We start from the raw sequence: 17,966 nt of genomic DNA on the forward strand, positions 1-17,966 counted from the left end.
ATAATAAAACTGATCTGTTAGAATACACAGGGAGACTGTTTATTTATTGGCTACTTTCATTGAAATAGCTGAGAGCTGGAGGAAAAGGAAATAGAAAGCTCAGGAAAGAGGTACAAGCCAAAAGGGCAGCTTTGAATAAAGATAGCGATTTTGATAGATCAGGAGATATGAAAGTATGTCAGTATTCAAAATGGTGGCATTTGGTCTTTTTTAAATATACATTTAATTTTACACACCATTCTGCATATTGAAACTTTTAAATTTAATTTTTTTCTAATCTTGTTTAGGCACAAATTTATTAAATTGATTTTCCCAGTAAATGGTGGGCATGTTTAGTTGGCTGGAGAGTATAAATATATATTACAAAATCCTGTCTTGTCTATACTCTAAACTTTAGCAATTGTACACACAATGAAAGTCTTACACAATGTAATTCGCACAATTTGTTGTGATACCACAGGTACCCTTGAGGCCAAAACATGTGTAGAGTGATGTAGGAACCACAGACCAAATTATGCTGCCAGCTTCATATCATCTCTCACCAAGGAAAATGGGATGCACATATCTATGTGCATAGTTCTCATCCCATGGTATCTGAAGGCAGTTGTTAAGAACTGACAATTATGTTATTTGAAATGTATAGTAAAGGTGGAATTAGAGAACATTTATATAACTATGTAGGTAAAGAATTGGCTTAACTACCAGACACTATTCACTCTCAGGAACAGATTTCTGTGGATTCATTACAGTCCTGGATGTTGGACATTTCCAGCTATAGAGGGTAAATTACTAAGTAGCTCAGAAAAATCTGATGGGAAAAGTGATCAAGACACCAGGAAGCTCATCAGAGTTGGTAAACAAAGCTTCGCAAAAACGTCAGACCACTTTAAAAATTAAAACGCTCTATGGAAAGCGGAAAGAGATCACTGAAATTCAAGATTCTGAAGAGGCTTGATAGAGTAAACACTGAGAGATTGTTTCTGCTGGTTGGGGAATCTAAACCACAGGGGCACAGTCTCAGGATAGAGGGCTGATCATTTAGGACTGAAATGAGGAGAAATTACTTAACTCAAAGGGTTGTGAATCTTTGGAATTCTCTGCCCCAGAGGGTTGAGTATGCTCCATCACTGAATACATTTAAGGCTGGGATAGATGGTTTTTTGGTGTCTCAGGGAATCAAGGTATATGGGGAATGGGCAGGAAAGTGGAGTGAAGCCCAAGATCAGCCATGATCGTTTGGAATGGCAGAGCAGGCTCGATGGGCCATATGGTCTACTCCTGCTCCTACTTATTGCGTTCTTGTGTATTCTACATCTGGCCAACATTGCGATGTGGATTTGAGAGCTGGAACATTAGCAAGATAGTGGAAGATAAATTTAAGGTAACAGAGATGTGGTTTCTGAGACGCGCGATGAGGATTTGTTGGATGACTGCACAGAATCAATGAGGAAGTTTTGAGGAAAGCAGGCACACAAAAGAACTTTTGTAAATGATAACCTAGAGGCAATTACAATTCTTGGGCCACATACCTAGGAGAGAAAAACTAGAATATCTAGCAGTGACTGGTAAAATTGAGGGTAGACAGTGGCAAGACAGTGACAATGGAGGGGATACACCAACAGTTTAAGAAGCAGAACAGGTATATGATTTGAGAACAACACCAAGATGTTGGTTGATATCAAGGACCATGAAAGTTGAGAGCCATGATCACTGAGAGTTGTAAAACATGAAACCTGAAGAAGCTGAATTATGAGCTATTCCAAGTCTGCCGAATCTTTAGACAATCAGAGAGAAATTTCCTAGTTTTTTTTTCCAAGTTGGTCAGAGGTCGTTTTCCTCTTTTTGGTCCCTCCTAAGCAATTACATGATTGGGGATGAGATTGGGGTGTTTATGGTTCCACAATGCCTGGTTGCAATGGGTTTAATGGGTCTACTGTTCTATTCCTATCCTTCATTTTGTATGTATGAGCATTTTCATTCTGGTAAAATAAGAAAAGATTAAACATTACATTTAAGATGTTGCTTTGCTATAATTATTACATTGTTACAATGGTTATACTGCAGCCAGAGTATAGCATAAGTAGTGAGACAACTTTCTTGAGTTAGTCTTTGTAGCAAAAAGGAAAATCTACAATTTTGGATTCTCAGGTTTTGTTTTTCATGTTTAATTTGATATGCCTATAGGGGAGTTGTTAATAATGTATTCAACATGTGCACAATACTTTTGCTCTGTTAAGTTTTTGTGATCTCTATGACAAAGTTTTGGGGACTTAAAAAAATTACACGGACTGTTGCTGCCACTCCCATCTGCTGATCTATTGGATCTATCGTATTCCAATTATATTTTTGGCAGAATCCATTTTCAAACCTGTTATTTGGACTGCTCAGAATAAAAATAGTAAAAGTGAAAACTCTCATATATGAAACAAACCTTATATATAAGAACTGCATATAGTTTCCTTCATGATGAACTTTGGCACAACAACTTTTTACCCCATTTTAAGCATGAGCCTAGATTATCATTTCTATCCACACAAGCACTCTTGAAGCTTCTGGAGCTTTTCTGCTTAAACATCTCCTATTTCTTGGCCAACTATGCACTACTGAAAAGCTGTGTAAGCACTTGTAATTGGGCAAAGCATGCTGATGAAAATATTCTGTCAAAGCAAAAGGTCCCTAAAGTTTTTTGCAAGTTCCTTCCAAGATCTGAAAGCAGTGTTATAGTTTCCTTGGACTGTGTGATGCAAAACAATAGTAACAACTTGTAAGAGTGAGCAGTACCTTAGATTTACAGTTATAGTGTCTCACCTAACTATTCCATTTTTCCAGCTATTACTGCAAGAGTAATCTCCCCAAGTTCCAGAACACTGTGGTAACATGAGCATTAACCAGAACATTCAATGTTACGCTATTACACTCTGAATAAGAGCCATACGGACTCGAAACGTTAACTCTGTTTCTCTCTCCACAGATGCTGCCAGACCTGCTGATTTTTTTTTAGGACTTTTGAGATACATGATTAGGGCAGAATACAAGGAATTTTATTTTTTGTTTTTATTTCAGATTTCCAGCATCCACAATATTTTGCTTTTACACCATTATTGCCTATCTCACAGATTTTATGAATTTCAAGCCTAATAAAGCAATTATTTGCGGAATGTCTTTGCAATCAATTATATTTAACACTTTTCACAAGAATTTGAAATATCATTGAAATCAGATATGTTCATACAACAGTTAGTGGTGTAAAAAATATGAAGTAGTAGGCTTGGACCAATGTATGAAAATAGAAAATTATGCATTAAACCTTGCTACAGAGGATTCTGGAGTACATAAATCAGTGAATCCTATCCCACCTTTCTTAGACAAGGAGAGCTGAAACATTTGGTATAATTTTGCTCTGCAAACATTATACTAGGAGAATAGCGAATACATTTTTCCTTTACCTCAGAAACCTGGATATAAGTCTAGCCCTGGCTGATGAGATATAAGTCTCCCATTCTTTTCCTGGCTGTAATGTACTAAGTGAAATGAAGCTGACCAGCCTCAGCCCACCTCCTAATAAATGTAAGCATACAGCATAGATTTGGCCACAATATGATGTAAATGGTGGCGTGGATATTCATAATCTTACTTGGAGGTTACAAAAATGTCTAGAGTGAAAAGTAGGGATTGTGCTGCTGGCATGGTGCCCAATCTAATGGTCTCCCCGGGGGAAGAATAGCAGGCGGGTGGGGGTCGTAAAATTGGGCACCAGGGCAGTGACATTGTACCTGCTGCCTACCCCACCAGCCCTAAAGCAATTCTACCAGCAGCAGGGGAGGCGTTGGACAGCCGGCCCATCCTTTGGGCCAACTGAAGCCCTTAACTGGCAAATTAATGGCCGATTTTACCCTCGGTGGGGGGAGGCCAGCGACAAGTGTCCAGGTAGCCAAGCAAGGGGGATTTGCCTCTTTTTTTTCAGGCCCTCTGTGCTCAAGGCATTTCCCCCCACCGCCCCATGTTTCCCCTCTCCACTGCCCTGCCATGTCCACCCTGACTCCCCACTTCCAGCCAGCATCACCTCAATGGCCATAGCTGCCAGTGACCAGAGAGCTGCTGACCATTTGATTGGCTGGCAGCTCTCTGAGGTGGGGCTTCCTCCATGATGGGGGCGGAGGTCTTGCCTCTAGCAAATTAATGGCCTGGGGGACATGGCCCCTGCATAAAATTAAGCCTCTGGTGTAGTAGTGGGTGCTTGTGCAGTGTAGGACTTTAAGATACATGATTAGGGCAGAGAACAAGGAATCTTATTCTGCATCTGGATGTTATATTTGACCTTAAAATGTTTTTTGCTGCCATTGGGAAATACTGTCCTACTCACCAACAATTGGGTCACAATATTGAGCGCAGCAAATATAACTTTGGCACAAAAAATGATTCCAAGACTGATTATAAAATTGATTTTTAAAGAATTCTTAAAATGTTAGTGTAAAAATCTGTCCAAATAGTTTTTCCATGCAAAAGTTATTGGCTCGGATAGTCTTCATGACAATTATTCTAGGATGCTAGTACCCGTTTCATTTACTGTTCTTCCTTTTGCTTGAAGCTACCAAAACTTTGACATACTATGTTAAATGTGAGCCTACCTACCTAATACTTGTTCTAGGGTTATTAGTTAGCCATCACTCAAGAAATACATTTCACATTCCAATGTAAATCTTAAGTATTAGAGTGAGAAAGAGGACACGTGTTCCCTGTTGACATTTTATATTGGGTTTCAGCTTTTAGCAGCATGTGATAGTTGTTGTACCTGTATCCTCAGAGAAACCGGATATACAAATCAGACTTTGTGTCCGTTGTACTTTATTTCACTTTTCCAGTCATAGCCTGGAGTGAAAAACTTTGTACAATTGGGTTTGGCTAATAGTTTTTATGTACCCCAAATGAAAACATCAAGTTCAAGCAAAGTTAACTTTTTTTTGTTCTTGGCCTTCTCTTTTCAAGTTTTCAGGAAAAGTTAACTTTTCTGGTTTTGATGAAAGTGCACTAAATAAATCAGCGCCGCAAAATAAATGTCTCTTATCTGATATAGGTTTGGGTAGCTTTTGTATTATGGCTTTCTGTTCTGCTATGAGTATTGTCATAAGATTTACCTCTACAATATCAATGACTGTGGCTTGGAGGACACATACGTTGTGACAGAAGAGGAGAAGGGCTTTTTTTTTTAGAATAATTAAATTTAAAATTATCAACCCATAGTAAATTAACTCAACTGGAGAAAGTGGAAATTAATTACATTTGGCTTGGGGTGAGTGTCTCTAGTTTCTGTGAAATCTGTTACCACATAACACAGATTGAATGTTTGCTGAATGTATAACAACTTGTATAGAGAACTAACAGGAAGAAAAATGTTTCCATTGGAAATGAAAAACCAGAACCTATTTTACATATAGACTGCTCCTTTTAGTAGTTAGAAAATGTTACATTTCCAATAAAATGTTGAATTCCCAAAGATTACATTTATTTCCATCTGTTTTACTATGGTGTACTACAGAGACTGCTAAGGTTGCAGGATCACCTTTAGGTAGTGCCCCATTAGGTGACAACCAGACACTGCCCATGATGCAAAATTCTCTTGGGTGCTCAGGGGCAGGATTTTTCAGTCAGCTTGAGGGGGCGGGCCCGACACGCCATTGCGTAAAATGACACACGATGACGTCGGGCGTGCGTCCCGACGTCATTGCACTGAGTTGCGATGTTTTGTTCAGCAGCCGCACACCGGAGTCGGCTGCACGCCCGCCAATATGTAAACGGCCTATAAGGCCATTAAGGAACCAATTAAGGTAATTGTGAATGCTGCCCGTCCAACCTTAATGTTGGCAGGCAGGTGAAAAGGCCAAGCGGCCTTCGCGTTTTTTAGGAAACCTCATCCACGAGCAGGATAAGGTCTCCTAGAGCTTTTATTAAGTCAGATTAAAAAATTTTCATAAATATAAACACATGTCCCATTGTCATGTGACACAGTCACACGAGGGGACATGTTTAAATAAATTTTTCAAACATTTATTTAATTGATTCAACGTCGATTCAATCTCCGAGGCAGCTCCGTGCATCAGGGAGTTTGAAGCGCTCAAGAGCACTGGCCCCGACTCTCCCTCCTCCCCCTACCTGCACAGGTAGCGCTGAGCGCTACGGCTCGCATATTACGCTCGGCGTGCCTTAATTGGCCCGCCTGCGTAGAATAGCGGGGCGGAGCCGATCGCGGGCAGCGATCAGCTCTACGACCGGCCGCTCCAGCCAAGCCCGCCCGCCGCCTGAAAAATTCAGGCACAGGAGTAAATCCTGCTTAACAACTGCTGTTGTACCAGTACTCAGATCCAGCTTTTCAGTTTATAGCCTTAAATCCAGCTCGCTTATCTCAACAAAGCATAGGCCAGTGAAAAACAAACCTGACACTAGGGATGAAGATGCTGAGTTTGGTCATTTAAATGCTGGGAGCTGGCTCATTGATGCCAGTCTGTCAGAATGAAAACTCGATAGGAAGCAGTCTGAAAGCGTGCAAATGAGTGCCAGGCTGGCAATAATCATTAACTGCTCCTGAATTTCTTTTATTAAATATATTGTCGTTGACATTGTCCCTCAATTCAAGCATGCCATCCACTCAGGGTCACGAGATTCTGCCATGGGTTTTCATGTGACTGAACAGGTTGACTCTCGGCCCACAGATCTTTGGCACATGGGGCGAGATAGTCCCACGAGGTAGTGAGATCCGGAGTGCAGGCTTTGTTTTATTTTCCTTCTCTGCCACCACTCATCATTAAGCCATTGCGACTCAGTGTGATGCAGCTTGATGGACAAGTTGTCGCCATTTTCAACAATCAGTAGCAAGCACCAACCCAGTCATTAATGTCAATGCAGCCACGCTTGAAGTGTTTTATTTGTCCTTCCCTGGAATGCTAGCCACTTGAGAGTTCAAGAAACAGGGCCTGGTGGGCGAGACACTTTTCAGCCACCCGGTCATAGTGTCCAGTCGGTCGATGTTGATTTTGCAGGAGTTTTGCTGGGATGTTTGTGGAGCTGGCTTCAAGAAAGATACTAGTATTTGTTCGACAGCCTTCCCCTTGAATCCAGAGGATGCAGCCTAGCTGATGGAATTTCTAATGTGTCACTGATACAGGTCTCATTGCAGTTCAGGAGTGTAGTGATGCCAGCTGTTCTGTACACTAGGACTTGTGTTGACTTGCGGAGGTCTTTGTTGTCAAACAGTTGCTACTATAGTTTGTGTAAGGCTGAGCTGGTGCAGCTGATTCAGTGTTGGATCTCCACGTCAATGGTGGCCTTTTGAGAGAGATGACTGCCAAGGTATGGGAAGTGCTGAACTTATTCTGCAGTATCTCCTTCAACATATATGGGAGGTGGAATATTTTGCTGACCAGGTGTGCGTTGATATGAGTTCTGTTTTGGCAACAGTCAAGGACAGGCCAGGTTTCTTGAATGTAGATTTGAAGAGGTTGAGGATGGCTTGTAAATCTGGTGCAGAATGGGCAATGACACTGCAACCATCCGCAAACTGTAGATAATGTATGCCTATAGTGGTCAGTTTAGTTTTGGTACGCAGGCAACTGAGGTTGAAGAGTTTTCCATCTAGCAATATTTAACATGGACACCAGAGGGCAGTTGATCTTTGAGATGAATAGCCACTGTCAGATGGATTGTAAATAGCATGGGGGCTATCATGCAGCTTTACTTGACCCTGGTCCAGTTTTTGAAGTCGTCTGTTTCAGATCTCCTACTCAAGACAGCTCTAGCCATATCATCATGAAGCAATTGCAGGATTGTGATGAAATTTTTTGGACATCCAAATCTTTGGAGCACAATCCACAGAACCTTGCAATTTACTGAGCCAAATGCTTTGGTCAGGTCGCTGAATGCAATGTAGTTCTCAGCATTTTTCTTAGATTTGTCTGGCAATAAAGACAATTGGTGGAATTTTCCATGCCTGCTGGCGTCAGGCATGTTCAGCGGCATGAGCAGACAGTATGCAAGAAGGTCAACACTTGATTTCACAATGTCGTGAAACCAGTTTGCAATTGTCCACTCTGCCTGTCAATGGTGGGATGCGGTGCAGAAGTCAGGATTTACCTCCAGGGCCTTGCTCACATCGGGGACATCCGGGAGTAGAAGATGCTGGAGCCCAACTGCAAAGGAACCCTGGAAGAACGTCCATGGCATGCTGGGCGGATTCTCATGGACATGGCTCTGCTGCGAAGCAGCTCATGGAAGGTGGAAAGTCACCGTTGAGGGTCTGCTCACAATGGATGACGGTCGAGGGGATGGAGAGGTCCAGCTGTGTTTGGGAGAAGAAGGTGTACCGGGGGAGGGAAAGGAATGTCTAGGATAGACTGGGAGAGGAAGAGGTGTTGGGGGGATGGAGGGGTGTGAGGTTCGGAGGGGCAGAACGAAGGTTTTGTGGGGGGGTGAGTTTGGGAGGGGGGAAACGAAGGTGCCAGGAGGGGGAGGTTGTGTGGGGAGGGACTACTGGGGAGGAGTGAGTAACAGGAGAGAAGACGGCAACTGGGGAGGTAGGTGTAACGAGGGTTGGACGGTGTAAGGGATGGAGTCCGGAGGGAGGAAGGAGTCCAGGAGATGGAGAAGTACAGAGATGGGAGGGATTCTTGGGGGAGGAAGGAGTGCAGGGAGGGGTGGGAGTAATGGTAGGGGAAGGAATAAAGCTGGAGGAAGAAGTAAAGATGTCTGAGGGAGTCAGGGTGGAGGAAGGAATCCAAAGAAAGGAAGAAGTAAGGGGGTCTGAAAGACTTCTGTAGGTGGGGAACTAAGGTAGGGGGAAGTCCAGAAGGTGAAAGAGCTTCAAGGGGGAAGGAAGTCCAAAGGAGGGGATGTCCAGGTAAACGTGCAAGGGAGGGCCCTGATGAGTCCATGACTGCTTCCTGGGGACTGAGCTAAGGGGGGGGGCGTGGTACGAGGGAATGGTGAGAATGACCGACAGCAGAGTGAGGTCGTAGGGTGGGAGAGTGATTGTTGGACAGTATCCGTAAAAGGGACGGTGAGGGCGGATGGTGGGGACTCGGAGGCTGATATGGACCCTGGTGGTGGGAAGGATGAGGTCGGGGAGGTTAATGTGGATGGGGGTGGGATTTTCGGAAGGGAAAGGACAGGAATGTACACATTCATCTGGACATCCCCGAAAGAAAAAGTGGGGGCGGGGGGGCGAAAGAAAAACTGTAGCACTTACCACACTGGCTAAATCAAAAGTTAAATGAGAGTCGTGGTGGGCGAGGTCAGGTGCTGCATGGGAGTGTGATCAGTGGGTGGGCGGAGAAGCAGGTCAGCTCAGGTGGACAGATGAAAGTGAACCCCAGGAGGCAGCATTGAAAATGCTCAGGGCATTGAGATGAGTGTGATAGAGGAAGGCTACACGTGTGTGAGAGAGTGCTTGCACGAGGCTCCGAAAGGCCCTGCCACACTCACAGTTCTCCCTCCAGAATCACTCATGGGCCGGCTGGATGCAGCTGAACTGCCAGTGTGGGGTGATGCAGAGGGAGGAATTGCAAAGTCTGTCGATGAAGCTGAAAGACACCATTACATATCATTCAGTGAAAGTGAATATATTTCCAGATTGTAAAGTAGCAAAATGTGTTCACCCATGCAACCACTTGTGATCAGAATTTTTTAACTTTTGAACGTGTTAAGGCTTCTGGGTGCTGCCCCGACATCCGCAGGAGGGTGCAATGGTTGGCCGTTGCCTCTGATGCCTTCAGCGTGGGTCCTCTGGAGAGCTGAGGCCTTGAGGGGCTCTAGCTTGCTGTTTGGCTGTCCTGTGGGCCAGCTGCTCCCTCTGTGATGACAGACGATGAGGTTGAGGAGGTCACAGGCAAAGGGGACTCAGAGGGAGCGGACAGCCTCTGAGATTCCTGAGTGGATGACCCGGGGGTGTCCAGCTGCTGGTCTTTCTCCCTTCCAGTGCCCGAGGGCCCCGGCCTGACTCCTTGAGGGGAAGGAGCACCTGGGGAGATTTCCAGGTGCCCCGTTTCCCCCTCGCATCGCCACTGCAGGAACTCGCCCATGGCTACACCGATGGAGTGCAGGTCTGCACACATCTCCACGTTCTGCTGTACCAGGGTCTCCATGGCGTCCGCTGTCCTCCCCATGGAGACCTCCATATGTGCACACGTGGGCACCACTTCATCAGAGAGCAGGCGGACGCACACGTCCAACTCATGAGCTACTCTGTTGAGAGCTTCCAACTGCTCTGCATGATGCTCCCCCGCCTTCTGCTGACTCTCCAGGATGAGTTGGAAGGCCAAATCCAAAGGCTCGTCATCTGACTCGGACCTCACAGATGCCTCTTCCCCAGCAGTCTTCCAAGCTCAGAGCTTGGCTGAACCTGCCTCCTCCCGCTGTGGACACGTGTCCGTGCAGTGACCACCATATTGTGAACCCGAGCCTGCTCTAGATCTAGGTCCCACCAAGGTGTGTGTCTCTGCGCTGGTGGAGGGTGTGTGGGTAAGTGCTGTGATGGAGCTTCCAGGCTGCTTATTTCCAGCTCTTCAATGGAGGAGTCCTCTTGGCTGGAGGTGAGGATGTGGATGGAGCTGAGGGACTGGCTGGCTGAGGGTATCGGTCACTTGGCAGAGCTCCCAGTGAACCAAAGTAGAGATAATTAGTGTCAAAAGCAGGAGAGAGAGCACTCTAATTTGTGTTGAGAGAGGGATGGTGTGGTGCAGGATCCACCCGAGGGTGCAGCCACAGGAAACACACTGTATCACTGTCGGGCAGCCTTTGAATTGCCCGCTATGCCATTACCTCACCGTTTCCTCACTCTGGGTGCCATATCTAAACAGCTGCCGCACACACAATTCTTAATGCTTGCAGTCCAGGGTTGCTCCATTGAAGATATGGCCTCGAAAGCCAAGATGAGTTCAGTGATCCATCACTGGAATGCCTTTTGGAGGCCCGCTGTGATGTCCAGTACCTCTACTCTGGCCACAGGAGGTCCAGCAAACTCACCATTCTGGCTCTCCGAGCATCTCCATCTGGCCTTATCTCCTCTGGAGACTGCCTCCTCAGCCCTCACCATCTTGAGGCCACTTGTACAGATCAACATGTGTCCCCACGCACACCTGGGATAACCCCCTTCCTAGTACAGCATGTGCCCTGCAGCCATTGAAAAGCCTTACCACTGGCCTGGTAGGTAGAGACTTGCCCATGAGCCCCCCTAAAAGCAATATAATGCTGCCTGTGAAGCCTGGTGCTAATGACCACGAGTGCTGTCCAAAGCAAGGTAGGCAAACAAACCTCAAAGTCCTGGGCGAAGTGCAGCTCGCCAGGTGCACGTCGCTTGTGTACAATTGTAAAACACATCGGTGTGATTAGCTCATGATCCAGTCTGGGCGGGATGATTCCAGCCAGCAGGGCTTATAGTAAGATTCTCATGTATTGAAGTTAGCTTCCTGACGTGCGATGGCGGGAAATGCAACCTGTCATTGATGGGTGGAGCGGATGATCGCAAATTGGTTTCACGATGACGTCAAACTGATTTTTGCAATCTGCCGATATTTTCTGCTCCCGTCTGCAGCAGGCGTCCTAGCAGGCGGGAGCAGAAAATCCTGACTTGTGTCTCCGGGGGGATTTTCTCAGCCTCAGGAAGTAGGCAGTTCAGGAGAATGTGATATCAGGATTTTTCCTGCTAGGGACAAGAGGGAAACACCTCGATTGTTTCCACAGCATGGTTTATCACCCTTTTTTAAGGCAGTTACAATTATTGCATCCCTGAAGTGAGGTGCGGTGGAGTTTTTTTTCCACCCAAATACCTAGGATGGGTGCATGAAGTTGATGATCCATCTCCACCTCCTCCTGAGGTTCCCAGCATCACAGATCCTGAGTGTACTAACGGCTACACTTTGAGATAATCGGTCGAGCTCGTAATGTGGCTCATTTACACTTGCTAGAAGCAACATACATTCCTATGCGGGGACCCGTTCTGTACAAACAAAGGGAATATGTTCAAGTCTTGCACCTTTTTTGAATTACCCAAGAGCTTGGGAACCTATTGTTCCTTGTTGGTTTCTCCTTGGCAACGCCTCATCCAATCAAAGTCAACTTGCCAACCAATCAACATCCTTTTTTTTCGTAGTATAAGTTGTTGTGATTGTTTGAAATTTGGCATTTGTCCTGATGAGTGCAAGACAAAAAGCTTTGTCAACATGTCTCCCTTTTCAGCAATATTCAAGATTTGGGGCACGATCTTCTGGTTGGCGAGCGGGGGCGGAGTCCGCTCGCCAACCCGTAAAATGACACGCAGTGACGTCAGGCGGCCATCCCGATGTCACCGCACATCATTTAGATTTTCAGTTCGGCAGGCACACAGCCGAGTTGGCTATGTGCCCACCGAACTGTCAAAGGCCTTTTAAGGCCATTTAAAACCTAATCAATTCAATTTAATGAGCTGCCCGTAAAACCTTAAGGTTGGTGGGCAGGCAAAGTGCCCAGGTGGCCTTCGCGTTTTTCATGAAACCTCATCCACGGTGGGGGAAATTCTGGCCTTGGTTTAAAGAAACCCTGCATGACATCTCCTCCAGCATTGTCACTGGCCCCAATCTCCGCACAGCTGCTTCCCATTGTAGCTCAGACACTCATTTCAATGGAGGTAGAGGGTGGTCATTTGTATTCTTCCTTTACCAATAGCAGCCTGTTGCCTACGTACAGTAGCCTTCACCTACAAAAAGGGTTAAAGTGCATTAATGACTCTTGTGAGTTGTTTGAAGAATCTGGTTGTCAAGTTGGATAGCTGACAGTTGTGAATGAGTTGTGAATTGTAAGCAAATGAGGTTTGTAATTGGGCTGAGTGTGTGAGCATGAGAAGATTGCTAAAATTTGGTGCAATGATTTTAGAACACTGCAGTGGAGGAGGACAGTGCAGTGAGTTTTATAATTAATGAGGCTGTGAGTAATGCAGCAGTGATCAGAAACAATTTTAACAGTCATTTCACCCTGACAAATCTACTTAAGCCATTGGGCCAAATCTACTGGTCTCCAGATCTGTGTGAGAATTGCCCAGGAAGATTTAACTTAACTACCTTAACCATTTTGCCCACCTTCCACCTCACCCACCTACCCACTCACTCACTCACTCACCCACACGCATTCATCCACTTATCCATTCACTAACATTCAGAATGGATCTTTAAATTTAACCAAACGGCAGCTAGTGCCGTTTGAAGGGGGCATATCCTGTCTTCCCGCGACGCTACTGCTCCGTCAGAGTTCCCTGAGGGACAGTGCGCTGCACATTTCATTGAAAGCTGGGCTCGGGGGGTCATGGTAGAAATGTGCAGCAGCATCAATTCGGTGGGGGCGGGTGTGTGTGTGTGTGTGGAGGAGTGGGGGGTGGAATATTCGAGCAAAGTGGCAATCTAGCAATCATTGCCACTACTCCGAAGATCCAGGCCAACAAACGTTTTTCTCCATTGCAACCGTGCTCTTGGGGCAATGGTCTTGGCACTAGTGTACTCAGCATCTCTTCCAACTGTCTTTGCAGCAACATTCACTAATAAAAATTGACTCTCTCACTTAGCTGGCTAATGACAATTTTATTTCTTTTAAAATTCTGATGAGTGACAAAGCCATCACTAAACACTGTGTAGATGATCAGCATGTTGAATTATGGAAAATTATTCCTGCTACCCCAGTTGACGAGTGAAACAATCTGAGCCTAAGACACCGAGGAGTCAAATGGTTCTTGTGAAAAGAGAGGAGGTGTAGAAGTTTTGTCACAACAAGTTGTTTGTAATTTCTAAATTTCCAGCATTGGGCTTTTCTAAGAAACACAATATAATCTGCCAGCATTTAAAAACTGCTGCTAAGGCAGGACTCTAATTTCTATTTGCTTCTACTAGGAAAATTAACATTTTTTTAAATTGCTAAAAATTTAAGATGTGAAATTATATACAAATGGAACTTTTATAAAAGGATTGGCTTGAAATAACTGATTAATATTTCCCAATTTTCTAAATTACATTTGTTTCACCTTTTAATTTACCTGCTGTGATATTTTTTGGGCTTTGTATAATAAAGCCGATATGTGCATAATAAGCTGAAGTGGCTCAGGAATGATTTATAAAAGGACTTAAGAGATATCTAAAAAGTACAACGAAAACAGATAATTATAAAGTTTTCCAAAATATAGAAGCTCCTGAGGCCTAAAAAATACAAGCTATTTACGTCTTCAAAATATACTTCTGCCATTTGAAAAAGTTTGATGGAAATGCCATTGACATTAAATATAGTATGTCAAAACCCTTATGTGGGTTGTAATCGACAAAGCTGTGTCCAAAACTATCTTTAAATTGAAAATCAATAAAATACTGCGTGAAGCACTTCCACATAAACATTTTATGACCTTACCTGTAGGCTACAGTTTCTGCAAAGGATTAATGAAGTATAATATTGACCCATAGGCAATGGAAACTTCAAACAATTAGTACAATTACTGTCTTCTGCAGTACCTAAGGTAAGAGAAATTGGATTTCTCACCCACCATTTTGTTATTGCATCTGTTCTGGATTACTGTTTTTATCTTGTTGTTTTATCAAATAGAAAAGCTGAGAACATACTACTTGTGTTACCTACTGTCACTGAAAGAGTACCTTACAATTCCTGATTCACAAGATTTAATTTGCTGATAATTAATTTCAAACTGCATCTCTTTGTAATATTTTAAACATTTGTATATTTCCAAGCAATAAATCTAATATCAGTGACACAACAAGGCTTGTACTGCAGTTTTTTTCTTTGCATGGGTAGGAATGCATTTGCTACTGGTTTTCTGAGCGATGAATTGGTTTCCAGACAAAAATAAAAATGTTCCTTCTAGAAACGCAAGTTGCAGCGGAGGTTTGGCTGACACATGGGTTTGTATTGTTTGCCTGCCATTTTGTTAGGGTTATAGTTCAGTACCTAGTAGTGAAGGAGAACAGCAATTTTAAGAGGTTATGGAGATTTTACTTTGAACAGCAGCATAGGCCACAATTGCTATATAGCACCATGACATATTTTCAGTAATGTCGCAATTTCTCAAATAAAGAATTAAACGTAAATTTTTAGTGGGCCCATTAATATTAATTTAGTAAAGTGTTCACCACTATTTTACTCTGCCAAAATCAAGTGAATTGTTTTCCCCAAGATGCTTTGATTTACATTACGAGGAAGATAGAATGCTCAAAACAACCACATGTGTAAGAAGAGATACGTCACTTCACTAACTTTAAAATGCGATATACATTACAGTTATCCTCACAGATATTTTCCCTCATCTGAACCACATGGCTCATTTGCATATTTATGATACATCAGTGCACTGTCAAATGTAAGCTAATTTGTGGAATTTTGCCAAACTTGAGGAGCCATTTCCTCTCCATATTCTCTGACTTTTAAAAAGAAATATTTTAGGCACAATAGATTTGTTGGACCAAGTATATTAATGTCCTTTGGTTAAATATAATTTGTTTGTCATCTCATTAACTTTAAAACAGGTAATAGTTTTCCATCTAAGCCTACCAAAGAATTTTCTCTCCCCAGTCTTTAGCCCTATTATAATTTGTGCTGATATTTGTGATATATATTTAAGTGACCATAACACTAACTTTTGACTTCAATGAATAAAATATTTCTTTAAATTTTAATGTTAATCACGGGTATATGATTTACACATTTACACACGACTTTGTCAAAGAAAAACTAAATTTCAGTGATCAGTCACTTGAACCCCCTCCACTCTATGTCACACCAAAATTGTACAACCAACAAAAGCATTTAAAAATTGGGGGCTTCTTATAGAGCAACCAGGACAGAGGGAAATTTTATATTCAGCACAAATATTGAGAGTGCTAGAACACAGTTTTGTTGGAGCACATATGTTTAAAAATTAGGTCCTTTCAATTTACAGCAAAATTTTCTTTCAATCTCCCTATTCATCACATTTTCAACAAATTCTCAAGCATTCTATTTCAAATAATTTTGCTGGGCTAAGACGGGCATTGTCCACGATTCAATGGGAAAATTTTACACATTTCTATTACATATTTAGTTCATCAATACCATTACTCAATTTTCTAAAAGTTTCTACACTTCTGGGATAGCCTGCAAGCTTTTAGGTTTTCTCCGAAAATATAAGTTTTAGTTATAACAAACCACATGGGTGACCATTCTCATCACTTTCTCAACAGATCATGTCAAATAGTGCACTTTACCCAGTCTGGACTGGAAGCCTTGCAAATCCCTATGCCATCATCAGCATTATTTAAAGGATGGCACACACATTGACATCTGGGAGCCAATTCATCATTTAATTAAATTATCCTGTAATGAAATCTTCTGTAATGAGATTAATCTAAATTATTTATCAGGCGCTGACACAGGCGCAAGACATGGTTAATAATGAATGAGGATTCTGTCTGTTCTGCTTCCAAAACCAGGACTTATTTCAGCTGCTAAAATGTTTTTTTTTTAAATTTCGTACTGCAATAATCTTTAACCAATTTATTTCAGAAATATATTGTGGGATGGCCTGAATTTTTCGGGTGGGTTAGGAGAGGGTTTGGAATAATCAAACGTAGTCTTTGCTACATTTCCCTAAACAGTAGGACATGAGTCAGGCTGTGGGTCATATTTCACCCTGTCAGGAAGATGGTTTGCTTGTTTGCAGAAAGGCTCCAGGGAGAATGTGTTACAGTGCCTGCAAGTAGGTAACCATGGTAACAATCATATAAGTTTTTTTTTAAATGTAGATTTAAAGAACAGCGCTAATGTTAATGATAGGTCCACTTTGTGTATATTGGTTGTTATTAACTGATTTTGTGGATGTCCGAAAAGGGTCCTGATACTATTAAGAGGTCTAAGATTTTCCAAACTCCTGTACTAATGCTGCAATGATTAAAAGGGAATGTGTTATCTTTATTCATGAAAGAGATGTTATAAAAAGCTTGAATCACATGAAATGAAATATTTTTTGGAGCGCAAACAGAAAAATAACATCCTAAAAGTGAATGGAACTGTACGAACTCATGATGTAGTGCTTATGGCGCCATCTTCAGGTTACATGCTTGCTGACCTGTTAGCAAAAAAGTGTCTGCTCTTGATGGTTTTTTTAGAAGTTCTTTTTGTGTTCCATTTTTCAAAGCTGTTCCTTCAGTTTACAGTGCTAAAGTCTCTTGAAGTTGCAATGCTTGTTAATACATAAAAGCAGGGAAGGTGTATCAGTATGGAGTTATTTTATTCCAATTCTTGCAGTTTTATGTTGTCAGGCTTTTATCTATCAGCATCTTTTGAATGAATCTTACTGAACAAATAAAGACAGATATTCCTTAGTATACCAAGACATTTTAAATCCACTGCAGTTTGTAAAATACTAGCATTCAGCATAATGGGATCAGACAATGTTGAAAAATTTAACCCAAGGATGAATTACGTTCTTAATTTGGCTTTCCTTTCATTTACACCTTTTGTTACACCAAACATACAGAAAATGTTTGCTTCTGACGCGTTTCTAAACCCAATGAAAGGTATATTAAATATATTTAAAGCAATAATAACTTACTCATGCCTCTTTCTTGTGTACTAGAGGTCCACACTGTTTTTGGAAGTGAAACTTCATTATATCATCAGAACAAAGATAACAAAATAAAGTTTAACTTCTATTTGACAAAAAAGATTGGTGCTTAAATTAACTAGGGTACCACTAGAAATGAAAGTAGACATTTGGCTAAATCCGAGGAAATTCCACAAATTTCTTTGATTTGCCTGTATTCCATTAGGTTTCTGGCAGTATCTTTGAGTACTTGGCGAGGGATGATGTTTACCTGTGTGCTGTTGAAGAAATATGACAAGGGCTGCAGCTAATAGCATTCTAATTTTTTTTAGTAGTCTAGGTATTTCCTGAAGGGATCGACGCTTTCAGACAAAAATGC

General features: G+C 42.5%; 1 protein-coding gene across 4 annotated transcripts in view; it reads left to right on the top strand.

The window, feature by feature from the left end:
* Positions 1–17,966, top strand: part of eya4 (EYA transcriptional coactivator and phosphatase 4) — a 460,934-nt gene that overhangs the window by 180,842 nt on the left and 262,126 nt on the right. The window lies entirely within an intron of this gene.

This window comes from Cetorhinus maximus, chromosome 5 (genome assembly GCF_964194155.1).
Source record: "Cetorhinus maximus chromosome 5, sCetMax3.hap1.1, whole genome shotgun sequence".
Lineage (NCBI taxonomy): Eukaryota > Metazoa > Chordata > Chondrichthyes > Lamniformes > Cetorhinidae > Cetorhinus > Cetorhinus maximus.